Source organism: Palaemon carinicauda, chromosome 13 (assembly GCF_036898095.1).
Source record: "Palaemon carinicauda isolate YSFRI2023 chromosome 13, ASM3689809v2, whole genome shotgun sequence".
Taxonomy (NCBI): Eukaryota; Metazoa; Arthropoda; class Malacostraca; order Decapoda; family Palaemonidae; genus Palaemon; species Palaemon carinicauda.
This window is the reverse complement of record NC_090737.1, coordinates 67284902-67292401: the sequence shown is the minus strand read 5'-3', so window position 1 is coordinate 67292401 and position 7500 is coordinate 67284902.

Here is a 7500-nt window from a genome sequence, read left to right as displayed (position 1 = left end):
CCACATGGCAATCTACATCCTGGACAGAGATTTCGTCTCGTAGGAGGTGATTGGCGAGATACGAATTCGGGAAAGAAAAAGGGGAGCCGCTCCCAAGGCTTCCCTATCCTCCGATTCGTATGCGTGCCTGGCGCCAATCCTGGCGCCATCTGCATTCCTTTTTGCGTAGCTTAACAACTCGGTGTTTTTTCCTGTTTTTCTCGCAAATCTTGGATTTATTCTACTTTTCATGGCTTCTCCGTCTTCGTTGGCCTCTGATAAGTTGAGTATAATGTCTTTTGTATATAAATGTAGGCTCTTGGTAAAATTTTAAGTGATTAATAGGATTAATCTTTGATACAAGAGCCGTAGCCTACCAGAGGCGTCCTGGATGCTGTCGCTCGCTAGGTATAAATTAGTTAGTCAGAGCGACATTCCTGGTTGTTTTGCTTTAATAAATTTTAGCTATTTAGCATTACATAGGATTTCCTTTCGTGCTTAGTATTATTTGGCGAAGTATTCGCCATTCTGGCCTACGCTAGGCCATGTAGCCTAGTCGTTTGGTCCTAGTACTTCATGCATGATTATGGTTTTTCCGAGTGTAATTAAAATTTTATTGAAGCTTTAGGCTATATTTTATACATTTTAGACTGTGTGGAATATTTCCAAGATAGTATACGAGTGAGTTTCGGTGATTTAGGTAATCGATTCTCTTGGTGCCTAGGCTAGTTGCTTATGGAGCCTTAGTATACTTTACCATACTCCCCGGTTGCTTTCTTTTCTTTGGAGAAGGTATGCAATCCCTTTCCCTCTGTTTAAGCTTGGGCTTATCCCTAAGTGTTTTTTTCCGAATTTATTTTCGATAAAACTATACTGGGGTGTTACTGTACCTTCCTGTTCCTGTAGTATGGTTCAAGAGGGACAGAACAACAGAGTTTTTTAGTCTGAGTCTGTGTTGTCTGGCTTGGGGCTGAGTCCCCCTCGCTGACCTGACACAGACAAAGGGAGCTTAGCTCCCTTAGGTCACTACCGAAGGTTTCTGTGGATATGATTCCTTCTTTTGTGATCTACCAGACTAGTCCTTGTTGCTGTTCTCGGGGGAGGATAAGTTCTTTCCCTGGGAGTAGCAACGCCTTCCTTGCTTTGGTGCTCTGGGAGCTGGCAAGTATTGCTGGCCTTCCCCCTTAGATCTCCCTTAGGCTAAGATAAGTTTCTTGGCTGCGGGTGATCTGTCACTAAAGCAAGGTTGGCAGGACCCTCTTGTCCCTTCCCCCTCTTTCTCCGTAATGGCCGAGCCATTACTGTACTGTACGTCGTTCTACATCTGGACCTAGTATAGGTTAGGATGTGGAATTGACTCAGCCCCTTGCCGGCCGGCAGAGCTGCTGGCCGGCAAGGGTCTTATGTTTTCGAGTGCTGCCCGGACCTCTCTTGGTCCCTCATCCATGCCTGCCTGTAGAGCCAGACGGCATTGGTCAGGAAGCCTGAATTAGTTTCTCCCCTTCCTTATATGCACTCTTTCGGTTGCCGGGCTTGGAGGTTGTGTACACTCTTATCCCGGCATCCATTCTATTTTTCTTCTAGTGCTGTACCTGACCCGGCTGCCGGCCTATGAGGCCGACTGCCGGCCTATGAGGCCTGCAGCCGGGCAGGTGTAGTCCTCTGGTTCTTTTGCTGCCGGCTGGCATCGGTCTTGTAGCTTTGCCGGCCGGCTTATGTCAGCCCTTGTCTGCCGGTCACCAAGAGTGTGGCCGGCAGCTGGGTACTACCTTGTGTAGTTGCTAGCCGGCAGCCATTGCCGGCCAACATTGGCTGTTACCGGCCGGCAGTAGCTGCCGACCGGCACATGCATTTGAACCAGAGTGCTGCCGCCTTATAGCTGTTAAGTAGTATACTTTAAAGCTAGTTGTGGTGTGTGCCGGCCGCCAAGGCAGGCCGGCACACATCCCCCTATACTGTACTAGTATTCTTCAGTATAACATATACAGTAAGAAGAAAACTATGGTAAGGGTTTTGGTACAGCACTGTGTCTTCTAACACTATTGTGTTTTCTTGCACATCCCTTTGCTGTTGCCCTACAGATAGGAAGCTGAGTTCTTTCCTGTCTATTATCCAGGACTTTAAAATCATTGCTTAGGTGTGAGCTCCACCTGTTTCCTCTGGAAACCTTGCATTGGTTACTCTAGAAGAGATAAACCATTTTGATTTTATTATCTGGAAGGCTGCAACAATGGGTTATGAGGGAAACACAAGTGTGTGTCTTTCCTTTCTGAATTGTTATGCTATACTATGCATATCCAGTGATACATAGTTCACTTGATACTCATGGAAATTTCTTCTCTTTACAGAAGGACACTCCGAAGTGGGGAAGTGCTTTCTGCAACGTCAGCAGCAAGAACCTCTGCGGACATGAGTTTTGTAGGAGACACGCAGCATACGCTGTCTCCAAGGATGATCTCCGGTATTGGGACCCTCAGGTATGTACTGTGCGCACTAACCTGATTACTGAGACCTTTAATTCCCCTAGGACAGAGGAATCAAGGGATATAGCTAGGAAGAAGCTTCGTACCTGGGTAAGGGGCTTCCAAAAGAACACTTCTGGCCCTTATCTTCCAAGTGAGAAGATGAGGGCGTATCTTTTCCCTAAGGCATCAGCTGATGCAGTGATTCCCCAGCCTTAAGAGGAGATCCCCTAAGTTCAGATCCAGGTGGATGCTGAAGTCGCGGTCGCGATGCAAGACATCCAGTTAGATGACAGGATGTCTGATGTGGACGGGTGTCAGGAGGAAGACCTCCTGGCAGAAGCCCAGGATGAAGTTCAAGCCCCAGACGTTGTAGAGGTAGACGTCGACGAGGTGTCGGCTACTCCGGTTCAGATTCCGGAGCCTATTCCCTCTACATCGGCCGGTCTCCCAGTAGAGCTGGGACAGGCCCTCTCTTCTATTGTTGGAATGATCCAACAAATGCAGAAGGAGAATCAGGAGAAGGCGGCTGCAATGGAACTGCGAATGCAGTGCCTTGCAGAATCACATGGGCCCCAGAAAAAGCTCAATGTGAAAGACCTTCCCTTGTGCTCAGATGCTAACCCATGGAGGTATGCTGAGCACATGCCGATGACGACTGGAAAGATCGTCATCTCGGATAAGCTGGGCTCAGTTCCCCTGGAGGAGGTGGAATTCTGGCCCAGCAAGGCATCATATCCGGACTGTTATGTCCGGCTGAGGAAGGAACCAGCTTCAAAGGAGGAGACAGAGCCGAAGGAGGTCATAGTGATGGACCATGCTAAGGCTCAAGCTCTACTTTCATCCTCGATGAAAGAGAGGGGCTTCTCTAACTCAAAGGTAGCCGCATTGAATAGGAAGCTCCCTTCCTTTGTGTCCTCGCCTACTAGAGCCTTCCCCTTTTTACAGAAAGGGTTTCTGGCTGTACTAAAAGCAGTCGAGGCCGGCAAGTCTTGCCCCTCCCTAGAGGAGTGTAAACCCTTGTCGCTGGCCCTGCCTATGGACCACAAAGACTGGAAGGACGTCCATCTTACGTTCTCAGTTGGAAAGTTGGAGGCTGATATTGCCGGACGTCAGTTCGGCAAGGACCTCCCTAAGCTGTCTGACTTTCTTTTGCGAAGTGAGTTCGATACAAAAGAAAGACTGACTGCCTCAATGTCTCTTCAGACTACTCTCGAGACGATGGCAAGTGACCCCAAGGTCCATGAAATGTTCATGGTAGTGGCCAAGTCTCATCTGGCCACAGTGACGAAGGACCTTTATGGCTTCGTCAAGGCAAGGAGAGCTTGTAGGGAGTTCGTGTTTACCTCGGCTACGGTGAGGCACGAGCCAAAGAAACTAATCTCCTCCAACATTTGGGGAAAAGACCTTTTCCCTACCGACTTGGTCAAAGAAGTTGTTGATAAGGCTGCCTTGGAGAATAGAAACCTTCTCCAGAAGTGGGGCCTGGCTATCAAAAGAAAGTCTTCCCCGGATGAGGGTCCTCAACCAAAGAGGAAGACTATGAGGACTAGGCTACCGTCTCGGCCAGCCAAGCCTCTTAGACAGCAACAGCAACTGCAATTGCCATTGCCCCCAGTGCCCCAGATCGTGGCACAAACCCCGACCACTTTTCAGTGGGTACCCCAGGCCGTGTCGACACAGTCCACGGCATTCACCCCAGCGTTCGAAGGGCAGTCTACTTCCTTTCGAGCAAAGCCTAGAGGAGCAGCCAGAGGCTCGTCTAGACGCCCCTCAAGGGGAAGGGGATTCAGGGGTGGTCGTGGTCAGGAAGGCAAGACCTCAGGACGGCAGTCCAAGTGAGGTGATACCGGTAGGAGGGAGACTTCTGAAATATCGGGATCGGTGGACCTTCGATCCCTGGGCCCACAGCCTACTCAAGAATGGACTGGGCGGGAGCTGGTACAGCACTCCACCCCCGTGCCTTCGGTTTTTCCAACACTCCACCCCCGTTATGGAGGAGTACGTTCAAGAACTGTTGGAGAAAAAAGGTGATCCGAAGGGTGAAGCCCATCAATTTCTAAGGGAGGCTGTTTTGTGTTCCCAAGAAAGACTCGGAAAAGCTCAGAGTCATTCTGGACTTGTCGCCACTCAACAAGTTCATAGTGAATTGCAAATTCAAAATGCTAACACTGCAACACATAAGGACCTTACTGCCCAAGAGTTCATATTCCGTCTCTATAGACTTGTCAGACGCCTATTGGCACATTCCAATTAGCCATCTACTCTCCCCCTACCTAGGGTTCAGGCTACAACGAAGACTATACGCCTTCGGAGCCATGCCATTCGGGCTAAACATAGCCCCAAGGATTTTTACGAAGCTTGCGAGCGTAGCTCTCAAACAATTACGCCTAAAGGGAATTCAGGTAGTAGCCTACCTGGACGACTGGTTGGTGTGGGCAGCATCCGAGACAGAATGCTTGCAAGCTTCCAGTTAAGTGATCCAGTTCCTAGAGTACCTAGGCTTCAAGATCAACAGAAAAAGTCTCGACTTTCTCCATCTCAAAAGTTCCAGTGGCTGGGAATCCACTGGGACCTTTTGTCACACCGTTTCTCCACCCCGGCGAAGAAAAGGAAGGAGATAGCGGGTTCTGTCAAGAGACTTCTAGATTCCGAAAGGATATCAAGACGCGAGCAGGAGAGGGTACTGCGCTCTCTCCAGTTTGCTTCGGTGACAGACCCAGTGCTAAGAGCACAGCTAAAGGATGCAATCGGAGTTTGGAGAAGTTATGCATCAAACGCGCGAAGAGATCTGAGAAGTCCAGCCGCTTCGGCTAAGTACTCTTCTCAGGCCTTGGTCCCAAGCCAGACATCTAAAGAAGTCGGTTCTTCTTCAGCCACATCCCCCGTCGGTGACGATTCACTCAGACGCCTCGAAGGAGGGATGGGGAGGTCACTCTCATCGGAAAAAAGTCCAGGGGACCTGGTCCAAGCTATTCAAGACCTTTCACATAAAACTTTCTAGAAGCTAGGGCAGTGCTCCTTACCTTAAAGAAAGTCTCCCCGCGTCACTCGATCCACATAAGGTTGGTGATAGACAGCGAGGTAGTTGTGAGATACTTGAATCGACAAGGATCGAGGTCACCACCTCTCGACCAGGTGATGTTGGCCATCTTCCGATTGGCGGAAAAGAAGAAGTGGTACCTGTCGGCAGTTCACCTTCAAGGAGTCCGCAACGTGACAGCGGACGCTCTATCCAGGTTCACACCGATAGAGTCGGAATGGTCCTTAGACGCAGGATCATTCTCCTTCATTCTGAATCAGTCCCAGAACTGCAGATAGACCTCTTTGCGACGAAAGACAACAAGAAGTTGCCCCTGTACGTGCCCCGTACGAGGACCCCTTAGCGGAAGCAGTGGACGCGATGTCCCTCAACTGGAACAGAGGGTCCAAGATTTATCTGTTCCCTCCTCACAACCTTCTGTTGAGGGTCCTCAACAAACTGAGATCCTTCAAGGGGTAGCGGCAATAGTGGCCCACAAGTGGCCGAACAGCGTGTGGTTCCTCCTGGCATTGGAACTGTAGCTGAAGTTTATACCACTACCAGATCCAGTTCTGACCCAGCGAGTCCAGAAGTCAACTGTCTGCGCTTCATTACAGAAAACCCGGACCCTGCAGCTCATGATTTTCTCTCCCTAGCGGTGAGAAAGCGTTTCGGGATTTCGAAAGCCAGTATAGACTTCCTTGAGGAATATAAGTGCAAATCTACTAGAAGGCAATATGAGTCATCTTGGAGAAAATGGGTGGCCTTTTGTCAAGGCGAAGAATCCGCAGGAGATCTTGACAGACTTCTGCTTATCTTTCTTCTCCACCTCCATGGTCAAGGATTGGCAGCGAACACGATTTCAGCGTGTAAGTCTGCTTTGACAAGACCCATTCTATATGCCTTCCAGGTCGACCTAGGTAACGAGATCTTTAATAAAGTCCCGAAAGCCTGTGCTAGGCTCAGACCTTCAGCACCTCCAAAGCCCATTTCATGGTCTTTAGACAAGTTCTTCATTTCGCTTCTCTGTTGAGCAATGAAGAGTGTGCGTTAAAGGATTTGACACAAAAAGTTATTTTCCTATTTTGCACTCGCGTCCGGGGCCAGGGTTAGTGAGATTGTAGCCTCTCGAGAGAGGCAGGTCGTGTTCAGTTCCTGGATGGGGGGGAACTGAACCTGTTTCCGGATCCTACGTTTCTCGTCAAGAATGAGTTACCCACCAACAGGTTGGGTCCCTGGAGAATCTGCCCTCTGAAAGAAGATGCATCTCTATGTCCAGTAGAATGCCTAAAGGTCTATCTTCATAGAACTTCAGACTTCAAGGGTGGTCAACTATTCAGGGGAGAAATATCAGGCTCAAATTTATCTCTGAATCAACTCAGAGCGAAAATCACATATTTTATTCGCAGAGCGGATCCTGACAATACACCCGCAGGTCACGATCCGAGGAAAGTTGCCTCATCCTTAAATTTCTTTAATTGTATGGATTTTGAACATCTCCGTTCATACACTGGCTGGAAGTCTTCCAGAGTGTTCTTTCGCCACGATACGAAGCAAGTAGAGGAACTAAAAGAGATCTGTGGTAGCAGTGGGTCGCGGTGTTAACCCTATTGTTTAACTCTGCGAGGAACAGTGGTCTTAATTGGGACGATTAATTCCAGGGTGAGTGTGTAGTTACATACTGTACTACAAACTAAGTGAGGGCACTGTGTTGCCCATGCAGACTGTTCCATTTCCGAAGGTGAACCTAGCATAAGTGCAGACATGTGTGCCGAGCGTTTTTAACGCTAATGTCATTGATTTGTAATGCAGGCTTTTATGACTTTGATACCTCGGTATCTTAAAAGTGGCATCTAAGTTTTTTTCTTTCAGACAAACAAGCTCTGTTTACTATCATACTTATGCTTAAAGTTTTGGGTTATCCTCTTCTTATGTATATATATATATATATATATATATATATAATATATATATATATATATATATATATATATATATATATATAAATATATATATATATAATATATATATATATAT